Source organism: Schistocerca serialis, chromosome 4 (assembly GCF_023864345.2).
Source record: "Schistocerca serialis cubense isolate TAMUIC-IGC-003099 chromosome 4, iqSchSeri2.2, whole genome shotgun sequence".
Taxonomy (NCBI): Eukaryota; Metazoa; Arthropoda; class Insecta; order Orthoptera; family Acrididae; genus Schistocerca; species Schistocerca serialis.
In genome coordinates, this window is record NC_064641.1 from 964884036 (window position 1) to 964898788 (window position 14753).

Consider the following 14753-nt stretch of genomic DNA (forward strand, 5'->3'; position numbering starts at 1 on the left):
TGTGTGCGCTAGTAATGTCTACAGATGGTGAATGTTGGAAATGGTGCTTTCCGCAGGTCCTTACAGTCCTCCTTCACCTAGGGTAGAAAGGAAGGGAGACATGTACAGCTGTGGGCTAGTAATGTCTACAGATGCTGATTGTTGGAAATGGTGCTTTCTGAGGCTCGTTACAGTACTCCTTCACCTAGGGTAGAAAGGAAGGGAGACATGTACAGCTGTGGGCTAGTAATGTCTACAGATGGTAAATGTTGGAAATGGTGCTTTCTGAGGCTCCTGACAGTCCTCCTTCACCTAGGGTAGAAAGGAAGGGAGCCATGTACAGCTCTGCGCTAGTAATGTCTACAGATGGTGAATGTTGGAAATAGTGCTTTCTGAGGTTCCTTACAGTCCTCCTTCACCTAGGGTAGAAAGGAAGCTAGACATGTACAGCTGTGCGCTAGTAATGTCTACAGATGGTGAATGTTGGAAATGGTGCTTTCTGAGGCTCCTTACAGTTCTCCTTCATCAATCGTAGAAAGTAAGGGAGGCATCGTCCGGTGTGCGCTTACTATGTCTAGAGATTGTAAATGTTGAAAATGGTGCCTTCCGCAGCTCCTTACAGTCCTCCTTCACCTAGGGTAGAAAGGAAGGGAGACATGTACAGCTGTGCGCTAGTAATGTCCACAGATGGTGAATGTTGGAAATGGTGCTTTCTGAGGCTCCTTACAGTTCTTCTACATCAAGCGTAGAAAGTAAGGGAGGCAAGGTCAGGTGTGCGCTAACTATGTCTAGAGAAGGTGAATGTTGGAAACGGTGCCTTCTGAGGCTCCTTACAGTCCTCCCTCACCAAGGGGAAAAAGGAAGGGAGACATGTACAGCTGTGCGCTAGTAATGTCTACAGATGGTGAATGATGGAAATGGTGCTTTCTGAGGTTCCTTACAGTCCTCATTCACCTAGGGTAGAAAGGAAGGGAGACATGTACAGCTGTGCGCTAGTAATGACTACAGATGGTGAAAATTGGAAATGGTGCTTTCTGAGGCTCCTTACAGTCCTCCTTCACATAGGGTAGAAAGCAGAGGAGACATGTACAGCTGTGCGCCAGCAATGTCTACAGATGGTGAATGTAGGAAATGGTGCTTTCTGAAGCTCCTTACAGTTCTTCTACATCAAGCGTAGAAAGTAAGGGAGGCAAGGTCAGGTGTGCGCTAACTATGTCTAGAGAAGGTGAATGTTGGAAACGGTGCTTTCTGAGGCTCCTTATAGTCCTCCTTCACCAAGGGGAGAAAGGAAGGGAGACATGTACAGCTGTGCGCTAGTAATGTCTACAGATGGTGAATGTTGGAAATGGTGCTTTCTGAGGCTCCTTACAGTTCTTCTTCATCAAGCGTAGAAAGTAAGGGAGGCAAGGTCAAGTGTGCGCTAACTATGTCTACAGATGGTGAACGTTGGAAATGGTACTTTCTGAGGCTCCTTACAGTCCTCCTTTTCCTAGGGAAGAAAGGAAGGGAGACATGTACAGCTGTGCGCTAGTAATGTCTACAGATGGTGAATGTTGGAAATGGTGCTTTCTGAGGCTCTTTACAGTCCTCCTTCACCTAGGGTAGAAAATAAGGGAGACATGTACAGCTGTGCGCTAGTAATGTCTACAGATGGTGAGTGTTGGAAATGGTGCTTTCTGAGGTTCCTTACAGTTCTCCTTCATCAAGCGTAGAAGGTAAGGGAGGCAAGGTCAGGTGTGCCCTAACTATGCCTAGAGATGGTGAATGTTGGAAGTGGCGCTTTCCGCAGCTCCTTACAGTCCTCCTTCACCTAGGGTAGAAAGGAAGGGAGACATTACAGCTGTGTGCTAGTAATGTCTACATATGGTGAATGTTGGAAATGGTGCTTCTGAGGCTCCTTACAGTTCTTCTTCATCAAGCGTAGAAAGTAATGGTGGCAAGGTCAGGTGTGCGCTAACTAAGTCTAGAGAAGGTGAAAGTAGGAAATGGTGCTTTCTGAGGCTCCTGACAGTCCTCCTTCACCTAGGGTAGAACGGAAGGGAGACATGTACAGCTGTGCGCTAGTAATGTCTACAGATTGTGAATGTTGGAAATGGTGCTTTCTGAGGCTCCTTACAGTCCTCCTTCACCTAGGGTAGAAAGCAGAGGAGACATGTACTGCTGTGCGCTAGCAATGTCTACAGATGGTGAATGTAGGAAATGGTGCTTTCTGAAGCTCCTTACAGTTCTTCTACATCAAGCGTAGAAAGTAAGGAAGGCAAGGTCAGGTGTGCGCTAACTATGTCTAGAGAAGGTGAATGTTGGAAACGGTGCTTTCTGAGGCTCCTTACAGTCCTCCTTCATCAAGGGGAGAAAGGAAGGGAGACATGTACAGCTGTGCGCTAGTAATGTCTACAGATGGTGAATGTTGGAAATGGTGCATTCTGAGGCTCCTTACAGTTCTTCTTCATCAAGCGTAGAAAGTAAGGGAGGCAAGGTCAAGTGTGCGCTCACTATGTCTACAGATGGTGAACGTTGGAAATGGTGCTTTCTGAGGATCTTTACAGTCCTCCTTTTCCTAGGGTAGAAAGGAAGGGAGACATGTACAGCTGTGCGTTAGTAATGTCTACAGATGGTGAAAGTTGGAAATGGTGCTTTCTGAGTCTCCTTACAGTTCTTCGTCATCAAGCGTAGATAGTAAGGGAGGCAAGGTCAGGTGTGCGCTAACAATGTCTACAGATAGTGAATGTTGGAAATGGTGCTATCCGCAGCACCTTACAGTCCTCCTTCACCTAGGGTGGAAAGGAAGGGAGACATGTACAGCTGTGCGCTAGTAATGTCTACAGATGTTGAATGTTACAAATGGTGCTTTCTGAGGCTCCTTACAGTTATTCTACATCAAGCGTAGAAAGTAAGGGAGGCAAGGTCAGATGTGCGCTAACTACGTCTAGAGATGGTGAATGTTGGAAATGTTGCTTTCTGAGGCTCCTTACAGTTCTCCTTCACATAGGGTAGAAAGCAGAGGAGACATGTACAGCTGTGCGCTAGCAATGTCTACAGATGGTGAATGTAGGAAATGGTGCTTTCTGAAGCTCCTTACAGTTCTTCCACATCAAGCGTAGAAAGTAAGGAAGGCAAGGTCAGGTGTGCGCTAACTATGTCTAGAGAAGGTGAATGTTGGAAACGGTGCTTTCTGAGGCTCCTTACAATCCTCCTTCACCAAGGGGAGAATGGAAGGGAGACATGTACAGCTGTGCGCTAATAATGTCTACAGATGGTGAAAGTTGGAAATGGTGCTTTCTGAGTCTCCTTACAGTTCTTCGTCATCAAGCGTAGATAGTAAGGGAGGCAAGGTCAGGTGTGCGCTAACAATGTCTACAGATAGTGAATGTTGGAAATGGTGCTATCCGCAGCACCTTACAGTCCTCCTTCACCTAGGGTGGAAAGGAAGGGAGACATGTACAGCTGTGCGCTAGTAATGTCTACAGATGTTGAATGTTACAAATGGTGCTTTCTGAGGCTCCTTACAGTTCTTCTACATCAAGCATAGAAAGTAAGGGAGGCAAGGTCAGAAGTGCGCTAACTACGTCTAAAGATGGTGAATGTTGGAAATGGTGCTTTCTGAGGCTCCTTACAGTCCTCCTTCACCTAGAGTTCAAAGGAAGGGAGACAAGTACAGCTGTGGGCTAGTAATGTCAACTGAAGGTGAATGTTGGAAATGGTGCTTTCTTAGGCTCCTGACAGTCCTCCTTCACCTAGGGTAGAAAGGAAGGTAGACATGTACAGCTGTGCGCTAGTAATGTCTACAGATGGTAAAAGTTGGAAATGGTGCTTTCTAAGGCTCCTTACAGTTCTCCTTCATCAAGCGTAGAGAGTAAGGGAGGCAAGGTCAGGTGTGCGATAACTACGTGTACAGAAGGTGAATGTTTGAAATGGTGCTTTCCGCAGCTCCTTACAGTCCTCCTTCACCTAGGGTAGAAAGGAAGGGAGACATTACAGCTGTGTGCTAGTAATGTCTACAGATTGTGAATGTTGGAAGTGGTGCTTTCTGAGGCTCCTTACAGTTCTTTTTCATCAAGCGTAGAAAGTAAGGGTGGGAAGGTCACGTGTGCACTAACTATGTCTACAGATGGTGAATGTAGGAAATGGTTCTTTCTGAGGCTCCTTACAGTTCTTCTACATCAAGCATAGAAAGTAAGGGAGGCAAGGTCAGGTGTGCGCTAACTATGTCTACAGAAGGTGAAAGTTGGAAATGATGCTTTCTCAGGCTCCTTACAGTCCTCCTTCACGAAGGGGAGAAAGGAAGGGAGACATGTACAGCTGTGCGCTAGTAATGTCTACAGATGCTGAATGTTGGAAATGGTGCATTCTGAGGCTCCTTACAGTTCTTCTTCATCAAGCGTAGAAAGTAAAGGAGGCAAGGTCAAGTGTGCGCTAACTATGACTACAGATGGTGAATGTTGGAAATTGTGCTTTATGAGGCTCATTACAGTTCTTCTTCTTCAAGTGTAGAAAGTTAGGGAGGCAAGGTCAGGCGTACGCTAACTATGTCTACAGATGGCGAATGTTGGAAATGGCACTTTCCGCAGCTCCTTACAGTCCTCCTTCACCTAGGGTAGAAAGAAAGGGAGACATGTACAGCTGTGCGCTAGTAATGTCTACAGATGGTGAATGTTGGAAATGGTGCTTTCTGAGGCTCCTTACATTTCTTCTTCATCAAGCGTAGAGAGTAAGGGAGGCAAGGTCAGGTGTGCGCTAACTACGTGTACAGAAGGTGAATGTTTGAAATGGTGCTATCCGCAGCTCCTTACAGTCCTCCTTCACCTAGGGTAGAAAGGAAGGGAGACATTACAGCTGTGGGCTAGTAATGTCTACAGATTGTGAATGTTGGAAATGACGCTTTCTGAGGCTCCTCACAGTCCTCCTTCACCTAGGGTAGAAAGGAAGGGAGAAATGTACAGCTGTGCGCTAGTAATGTCTACATATAGTGAAAGTTGGAAATGGTGCTTTCTGAGGCTCCTTACAGTCCTCCTTCACCTAGGGTAGAAAGGAAGGGAGACATGTACAGCTGTGCGCTAGTATTGTCTACAGATGGTGAATGTTGGAAATGGTGCTTTCTGAGGCTCCTTACAGTTCCTCTTCAGCAAGCGTTGAAAGTAAGGGAGGCAAGGTCAGGTGTGTGCTAACTATGTCTAGAGATATTGAATGTTGGAAATGGTGGTTCTGAGGCTCCTTACAGTTCTTCTTTATCAAGCGTAGAAAGTAAGGGAGGCAAGGTCAGGTGTGCGCTAACTATTTCTAGAGAAGGTAAATGTAGGAAATGGTGCTTTCTGAGGCTCCTTACAGTCCTCCTTCACCTAGGGTAGAAATAATGGGAGACATGTACAGCTGTTCGCTATTAATGTCTGCAGATGGTGAATGTTGGAAATGGTGCTTTCTGAGGCTCCTTACAGTCCTCCTTCACCTAGGGTAGAAAGGAAGGGAGACATGTACAGCTGTGTGCTAGTAATGTCTACAGATGGTGAATGTTGGAAATGGTGCTTTCTGAGGCTCCTTACAGTCCTCCATCACCTAGGGTAGAAAGGAAGGGAGACATGTACAGCTGTGCGCTAGTAATGTCTACAGATTGTGAATGTTGGAAATGGTGCTTTCTGAGGCTCCTTGCAGTTCTTCTTCATCAAGCATAGAAAGTAAGGCAGGGAAGGTCAGGTGTGCGCTAACTATGTCTACAGATTGTGAATGTAGGAAATGGTTCTTTCTGAGGCTCCTTACAGTTCTCATTCATCAAGCGTAGAAAGTAAGGGAGGCAAGGTCAGGTGTGTGCTAACTATGTCTAGAGAAGGTGAACGTAGGAAATGGTGCATTCTGAGGCTCCGTACAGTTCTTCAGCAAGCGTAGAAAGTAAGGGAGGCAATGTCAGGTTTGCGCTAACTATGTCTAGAGATGGTGAATGTTGGAAAAGAAGCTTTCTGTGGCTCCTTACAGTTCTTCTTCATCAAGCGTAGAACGTAAGGGAGGCAAGGTCAGGTGTGCGCTAACTATGTCTAGAGAAGGTGAATGTAGGAAATGGTGTTTTCTGAGACTCCTTACAGTCCTCCTTCACCTAGGGTAGAAAGGAAGGGAGAAATGTACAGCTGTGCACTAGTAAGGTCTAAATATGGTGAATGTTGGAAATGGTGCTTTCTGAGGCTCCTTACAGTCATCCTTCACCTAGGGTAGAAAGGAAGAGAGACATTACAGCTGTGCGCCAGTAATGTCTACAGATGGTGATAGTTAGAAATGGTGCTTTCTGAGGCACCTTACAGTCCTCCTTCACCTAGGGTCGAAACGAAGGGAGACATATACAGCTGTGCGCTAGTAATGTCTACAGATGGTGAATGTTGGAAATTGGTGCTTTCTGCAGCTCCTTACAGTCCTCCTTCACCTAGGGTAGAAAGGAAGAGAGACATTACAGCTGTGTGCTAGTAATGTCTACATATGGTGAATGTTGGATATGGTGCTTTCTGAGGTTCCTTACAGTTCTTCTTCATCAAGCGTAGAAGGTAAGGGAGGCAAGGTCAGGTGTGCGCTAACTATGCCTAGAGATGGTGAATGTTGGAAATGGTGCTTTGCGCAGCTCCTTACAGTCCTCCTTCACCTAGGGTAGAAAGGAAGGGAGACATGTACAGCTGTGCACTAGCAATGTCTACAGATGGTGAATGTTGGATATGGTGCTTTCTGAGGTTCCTTACACTTCTTCTTCATCAAGCGTAGAAGGTAAGGGAGGCAAGGTCAGGTGTGCACTAACTATGCCTAGAGATGGTGAATGTTGGAAGTGGTGCTTTCCGCAGCTCCTTACAGTCCTCCTTCACCTATGGTAGAATGGAAGGGGGACATTACAGCTGTGTGCTAGTAATGTCTACATATGGTGAATGTTGGAAATGGTGCTTCTGAGGCTCCTTACAGTTTTTCTTCATCAAGCGTAGAAAGTAAGGGTGGCAAGATCAGGTGTGCGCCAACTAAGTCTGGAGAAGGTGAAAGTAGGAAATGGTGCTTTCTGAGGCTCCTTACAGTCCTCCTTCACCTAGGGTAGAAAGGAAGGGAGACATGTACAGCTCTGCGCTAGCAATGTCTACAGATGGTGAATGTTGGAGATGGTGCTTTCTGAGGCTCCTTACAGTCCTCCTTCACCTAGGGTAGAAAGCAGAGGAGACATGTACAGCTGTGCGGTAGCAATGTCTACAGATGGTGAATGTTGGAAATCGTGCTTTCTGAGGCTCCTTACAGTTCTTCGTCATCAAGCGTAGAAAGTAAGGGAGACAAGGTCAGGTGTGCGCTAACAATGTCTACAGATAGTGAATGTTGGAAATGGTGCTATCCGCAGCACCTTACAGTCCTCCTTCACCTAGGGTGGAAAGGAAGGGAGTAATGTACAGCTGTGCGCTAGTAATGTCTACAGATGTTGAATGTTACAAATGATGCTTTCTGAGGCTCCTTACAGTTCTTCTACATCAAGCGTAGAAACTAAGGGAGGCAAGGTCAGATGTGCGCTAACTACGTCTAAAGATGGTGAATGTTGGAAATGGTGCTTTCTGAGGCTCCTTACAGTCCTCCTTCACCTAGAGTACAAAGGAAGGGAGACAAGTACAGCTGTGGGCTAGTAATGTCAACAGATGGTGAATGTTGGAAATGGTGCTTTCTTAGGCTCCTGACAGTCCTCCTTCACCTAGGGTAGAAAGGAAGGTAGACATGTACAGCTGTGCGCTAGTAATGTCTACAGATGGTTAAAGTTGGAAATGGTGCTTTCTGAGGCTCCTTACAGTTCTCCTTCATCAAGCGTAGAGAGTAAGGGAGGCAAGGTCAGGTGTGCGCTAACTACGTGTACAGGAGGTGAATGTTTGAAATGGTGCTTTCCGCAGCTCCTTACAGTCCTCCTTCACATAGGGTAGAAAGGAAGGGAGACATTACAGCTGTGCGCTAGTAATGTCTACAGATTGTGAATGTTGGAAATGGTGCTTTCTGAGGCTACTTACAGTTCTTCTTCATCAAGCGTAGAAAGTAAGGGTGGGAAGGTCACGTGTGCACTAACTATGTCTACAGATGGTGAATGTAGGAAATGGTTCTTTCTGAGGCTCCTTACAGTTCCTCTACATCAAGCATAGAAAGTAAGGGAGGCAAGGTCAGGTGTGCGCTAACTATGTCTACAGAAGGTGAAAGTTGGAAATGATGCTTTCTCAGGCTCCTTACAGTCCTCCTTCACGAAGGGGAGAAAGGATGGGAGACATGTACAGCTGTGCGCTAGTAATGTCTACAGATGCTGAATGTTGGAAATGGTGCATTCTGAGGCTCCTTACAGTTCTTCTTCATCAAGCGTAGAAAGTAAAGGAGGCAAGGTCAAGTGTGCGCTAACTATGACTACAGATGGTGAATGTTGGAAATGGTGCTTTCTGAGGCTCCTTACAGTACTCCTTCACCTAGGGTAGAAAGGTAGGGAGACATGTACAGCTGTGGGTTAGTAATGTCTAGAGATGGTGAATGTTGTAAATGGTGCTTTCTGAGGCTCCTGACAGTCCTCCTTCACCTAGGGTAGAAAGGAAGAAAGCCATGTACAGCTGTGCGCTAGTAATGTCTACAGATGGTGAATGTTGGAAATGGTGCTTTCTGAGGCTCCTTAAAGTTCTTCTTCTTCAAGTGTAGAAAGTTAGGGAGGCAAGGTCAGGCATGCGCTAACTATGTCTACAGATGGCGAATGTTGGAAATGGCACTTTCCGCAGCTCCTTACAGTCCTCCTTCACCTAGGGTAGAAAGGAAGGGAGAAATGTACAGCTGTGCGCTAGTAATGTCTACAGATTGTGAATGTTGGAAATGGTGCATTCTGAGGCTCCGTACAGTTCTTCAGCAAGCTTAGAAAGTAAGGGAGGCAATGTCAGGTTTGCGCTAACTATGTCTAGAGATGGTGAATGTTGGAAATGAAACTTTCTGAGGCTCCTTACAGTTCTTCTTCATCAAGTGTAGAAAGAAAGGGAGGCAAGGTCAGGTGTGCGCTAACTGTCTAGAGAAGGTGAATGTAGGAAATGGTGTTTTCTGAGACTCCTTACAGTCCTCCTTCACCTAGGGTAGAAAGGAAGGGAGAAATGTACAGCTGTGCACTAGTAATGTCTAAACATGGTGAATGTTCGAAATGGTGCTTTTTGAGGCTCCTTACAGTCATACTTCACCTAGGGTAGAAAGGAAGAGAGACATTACAGCTGTGCGCTAGTAATGTCTACAGATGGTGATAGTTAGAAATGGTGCTTTCTGAGGCACCTTACAGTCCTCCTTCACCGAGGGTCGAAAGGAAGGGAGACATATACAGCTGTGCGCTAGTAATGTCTACAGATGGTGAATGTTGGAAATGGTGCTTTCTGCAGCTCCTTACAGTCCTCCTTCACCTAGGGTAGAAAGGAAGAGAGACATTACAGCTGTGTGCTAGTAATGTCTACATATGGTGAATGTTGGAAATGGTGCTTCTGAGGCTCCTTACAGTTTTTCTTCATCAAGCGTAGAAAGTAAAGGAGGCAAGGTCAAGTGTGCGCTAACTATGACTACAGATGGTGAATGTTAGAAATGGTGCTTTCTGAGGCTCCTTACAGTACTCCTTCACCTAGGGTAGAAAGGTAGGGAGACATGTACAGCTGTGGGTTAGTAATGTCTAGAGATGGTGAATGTTGGAGATGGTGCTTTCTGAGGCTCCTTACAGTTCTTCTTCATCAAGCGTAGAAGGTAAGGGAGGCAAGGTCAGGTGTGCGCTAACTATGCCTAGAGATTGTGAATGTTGGAAATGGTGCTTTCTGCAGCTCCTTACAGTCCTCCTTCACCTAGGGTAGAAAGGAAGGGAGACATGTACAGGTGTGCGCTAGTAATGTCCACAGATGGTGAATGTTGGAAATGGTGCTTTCTGAGGCTCCTTACAGTCTTCCTTCACCTAGGGTAGAAAGGAAGGGACACATGTACAGCTGTGCACTAGAAATGTCGAAATATGTTGAATGTTGGACAAAGTGTTTTCTGAGGCTCCAGACAGCCCTCCTTCACCTAGGGTAGAACGGAAGGGAGACATGTACAGCTGTGCGCTAGTAATGTCTACAGATTGTGAATGTTGGAAATGGTGCTTTCTGAGGCTCCTTACAGTCCTCCTTCACCTAGGGTAGAAAGGAAGGGTGACATGTACAGCTGTGCGCTAGTAATATCTACAGATGGTGAATGTTGGAAATGGTGCTTTCTGAGGCTCCTTACAGTACTCCTTCACCTAGGGTAGAAAGGAAGGGAGACATATACAGCTGTGCGCTAGTAATGTCTACAGATTGTGAATGTTGAAAATGGCGCGTTCCGCAGCTCCTTACAGTCCTCCTTCACCTAGGGAAGAAAGGAAGGGAGACATGTACAGCTGTGCGCTAGTAATGTCTACAGATGGTGAATGTTGGAAATCGTGCTTTCTGAGGCTCCTTACAGTTATTCTTCATCAAGCGTAGAAAGTAAGGGAGGCACGGTCAGGTGTGCGCTAACTATGTCTAGAGAATGTGAATGTAGGAAATGGTGCTTTCTGAGGCTCCTTACAGTCCTCCTTCACCTAGGGTAGAAAGGAAGGGAGAAATGTACAGCTGTGCACTAGTAATGTCTAAACATGGTGAATGTTCGAAATGGTGCTTTTTGAGGCTCCTTACAGTCATACTTCACCTAGGGTAGAAAGGAAGAGAGACATTACAGCTGTGCGCTAGTAATGTCTACAGATGGTGATAGTTAGAAATGGTGCTTTCTGAGGCACCTTACAGTCCTCCTTCACCGAGGGTCGAAAGGAAGGGAGACATATACAGCTGTGCGCTAGTAATGTCTACAGATGGTGAATGTTGGAAATGGTGCTTTCTGAGGCTCCTTACAGTACTCCTTCACCTAGGGTAGAAAGGTAGGGAGACATGTACAGCTGTGGGTTAGTAATGTCTAGAGATGGTGAATGTTGGAGATGGTGCTTTCTGAGGCTCCTTACAGTTCTTCTTCATCAAGTGTAGAAAGAAAGGGAGGCAAGGTCAGGTGTGCGCTAACTGTCTAGAGAAGGTGAATGTAGGAAATGGTGTTTTCTGAGACTCCTTACAGTCCTCCTTCACCTAGGGTAGAAAGGAAGGGAGAAATGTACAGCTGTGCACTAGTAATGTCTAAACATGGTGAATGTTCGAAATGGTGCTTTTTGAGGCTCCTTACAGTCATACTTCACCTAGGGTAGAAAGGAAGAGAGACATTACAGCTGTGCGCTAGTAATGTCTACAGATGGTGATAGTTAGAAATGGTGCTTTCTGAGGCACCTTACAGTCCTCCTTCACCGAGGGTCGAAAGGAAGGGAGACATATACAGCTGTGCGCTAGTAATGTCTACAGATGGTGAATGTTGGAAATGGTGCTTTCTGCAGCTCCTTACAGTCCTCCTTCACCTAGGGTAGAAAGGAAGAGAGACATTACAGCTGTGTGCTAGTAATGTCTACAGATGGTGAATGTTGGATATGGTGCTTTCTGAGGTTCCTTACAGTTCTTCTTCATCAAGCGTAGAAGGTAAGGGAGGCAAGGTCAGGTGTGCGCTAACTATGCCAAGAGATGGTGAATGTTGGAAATGGTGCTTTCCGCAGCTCCTTACAGTTCTCCTTCACCTAGGGTAGAAAGGAAGGGAGACATGTACAGCTGTGCACTAGCAATGTCTACAGATGGTGAATGTTGGATATGGTGCTTTCTGAGGTTCCTTACACTTCTTCTTCATCAAGCATAGAAGGTAAGGGAGGCAAGGTCAGGTGTGCACTAACTATGCCTAGAGATGGTGAATGTTGGAAGTGGTGCTTTCCGCAGCTCTTTACAGTCCTCCTTCACCTAGGGTAGAAAGGAAGGGGGACATTACAGCTGTGTGCTAGTAATGTCTACATATGGTGAATGTTGGAAATGGTGCTTCTGAGGCTCCTTACAGTTTTTCTTCATCAAGCGTAGAAAGTAAAGGAGGCAAGGTCAAGTGTGCGCTAACTATGACTACAGATGGTGAATGTTAGAAATGGTGCTTTCTGAGGCTCCTTACAGTACTCCTTCACCTAGGGTAGAAAGGTAGGGAGACATGTACAGCTGTGGGTTAGTAATGTCTAGAGATGGTGAATGTTGGAGATGGTGCTTTCTGAGGCTCCTTACAGTTCTTCTTCATCAAGCGTAGAAGGTAAGGGAGGCAAGGTCAGGTGTGCGCTAACTATGCCTAGAGATTGTGAATGTTGGAAATGGTGCTTTCTGCAGCTCCTTACAGTCCTCCTTCACCTAGGGTAGAAAGGAAGGGAGACATGTACAGGTGTGCGCTAGTAATGTCCACAGATGGTGAATGTTGGAAATGGTGCTTTCTGAGGCTCCTTACAGTCTTCCTTCACCTAGGGTAGAAAGGAAGGGACACATGTACAGCTGTGCACTAGAAATGTCGAAATATGTTGAATGTTGGACAAGGTGTTTTCTGAGGCTCCAGACAGCCCTCCTTCACCTAGGGTAGAACGGAAGGGAGACATGTACAGCTGTGCGCTAGTAATGTCTACAGATTGTGAATGTTGGAAATGGTGCTTTCTGAGGCTCCTTACAGTCCTCCTTCACCTAGGGTAGAAAGGAAGGGTGACATGTACAGCTGTGCGCTAGTAATGTCTACAGATGGTGAATGTTGGAAATGGTGCTTTCTGATGTTCCTTACAGTCCTCCTTCACCTAGGGTAGAAAGGAAGGGAGACATATACAGCTGTGCGCTAGTAATGTCTACAGATTGTGAATGTTGAAAATGGCGCGTTCCGCAGCTCCTTACAGTCCTCCTTCACCTAGGGAAGAAAGGAAGGGAGACATGTACAGCTGTGCGCTAGTAATGTCTACAGATGGTGAATGTTGGAAATCGTGCTTTCTGAGGCTCCTTACAGTTATTCTTCATCAAGCGTAGAAAGTAAGGGAGGCACGGTCAGGTGTGCGCTAACTATGTCTAGAGAATGTGAATGTAGGAAATGGTGCTTTCTGAGGCTCCTTACAGTCCTCCTTCACCTGGGGTAGAAAGGAAGGGAGACATGTACAGCTGTGCGCTAGTAATATCTACAGATGGTGAATGTTGGAAATGGTGCTGTCTGAGGCTCCTTACAGCTCTTCTTCATCAAGCATTGAAAGTAAGGGAGGCAAGTTCAGGTGTGCGCCTAGTATGTCTACAGATGGTGAATGAATGTTGGAAATGGAGCTTTCCGCAGCTCCTTACTGTCCTCCTTCACCAAGGGTAGAAAGGGAGGGAGATACGTACAGCTGTGCGCTAGTAATGTCTACAGATGGTGAATGTTGGAAATGGTGCTTTCAGAGGCTCCCTATAGTCCGCCTTCACCTAGAGTAGAAAGGAAGGGAGACATGTACACTGTGCGCTAGTAATGTCAACAGATGGTGAATGTTGGAAATGGTGCTTTCTGAGGCTCCTTACAGTTCCTCTTCATCGAGCTTAGAATGTAAGGGAGGCAAGGTCAGGTGTGTGCTAACTGTGTCTACAGATGGTGTTAGTTAGAAATGGTGCTTTCTGAGGCACCTTACAGTCCTCCTTCACCGAGGGTCAAAAGGAAGGGAGACATATACAGCTGTGCGCTAGTAATGTCTACAGATGGTGAATGTTGGAAATGGTGCTTTCAGCAGCTCCTTACAGTCCTCCTTCACCTAGGGTAGAAAGGAAGAGAGACATTACAGCTGTGTGCTAGTCATGTCTACATATGGTGAATGTTGTATATGGTGCTTTCTGAGGTTCCTTACAGTTCTACTTCATCAAGCGTAGAAGGTAAGGGAAGCAAGGTCAGGTGTGCGCTAACTATGCCTAGAGATGGTGAATGTTGGAAATGGTGCTTTCCGCAGCTCCTTACAGTCCTCCTTCACCTAGGGTGGAAAGGAAGGGAGACATGTACAGCTGTGCACTAGCAATGTCTACAGATGGTGAATGTTGGATTTGGTGCTTTCAGAGGTTCCTTACACTTCTGCACAGCATAGAAGGTAAGGGAGGCAAGGTCAGGTGTGCACTAACTATGCCTAGAGATGGTGAATGTTGGAAGTGGTGCATTCCGCAGCTCCTTACAGTCCTCCTTCACCTAGGGTAGAAAGGAAGGGGGACATTACAGCTGTGTGCTAGTAATGTCTACATATGGTGAATGTTGGAAATGGTGCTTCTGAGGCTCCTTACAGTTTTTCTTCATCAAGCGTAGAAAGTAAGGGTGGCAAGATCAGATGTGCGCCAACTAAGTCTGGAGAAGGTGAAAGTAGGAAATGCTGCTTTCTGAGGCTCCTTACACTCCTCCTTCACCTAGGGTTGAAAGGAAGGAAGACATGTACAGCTCTGCGCTAGCAATGTCTACAGATGGTGAATGTTGGAGATGGTGCTTTCCGAGGCTCCTTACAGTTCTTCTTCATCAAGCGTAGAAGGTAAGGGAGGCAAGGTCAGGTGTGCGCTAACTATGCCTAGAGATTGTGAATGTTGGAAATGGTTCTTTCCGCAGCTCCTTAAAGTCCTCCTCCACCGAGGGTAGAAAGGAAGGTAGACATGTACAGCCGTGCGCTAGTAATGTCTACAGATGGTGGATGTTGGAAATGGTGCTTTCTGGGGCTCCTTACAGTTCTTCTTCATCAAGCATATAAAGTAAGGTAGGCTAGGTCAGGTGTGAGCTAACTATGTCTAAAGATGGTGAATGTAGGAAATGGTGCTTTCTCCAGCTCCCTACAGTTCTCCTTCTCCGAGGGTAGAAAAGAAGGGAGACATGTACAGCTGGGTTTTAACTATGTC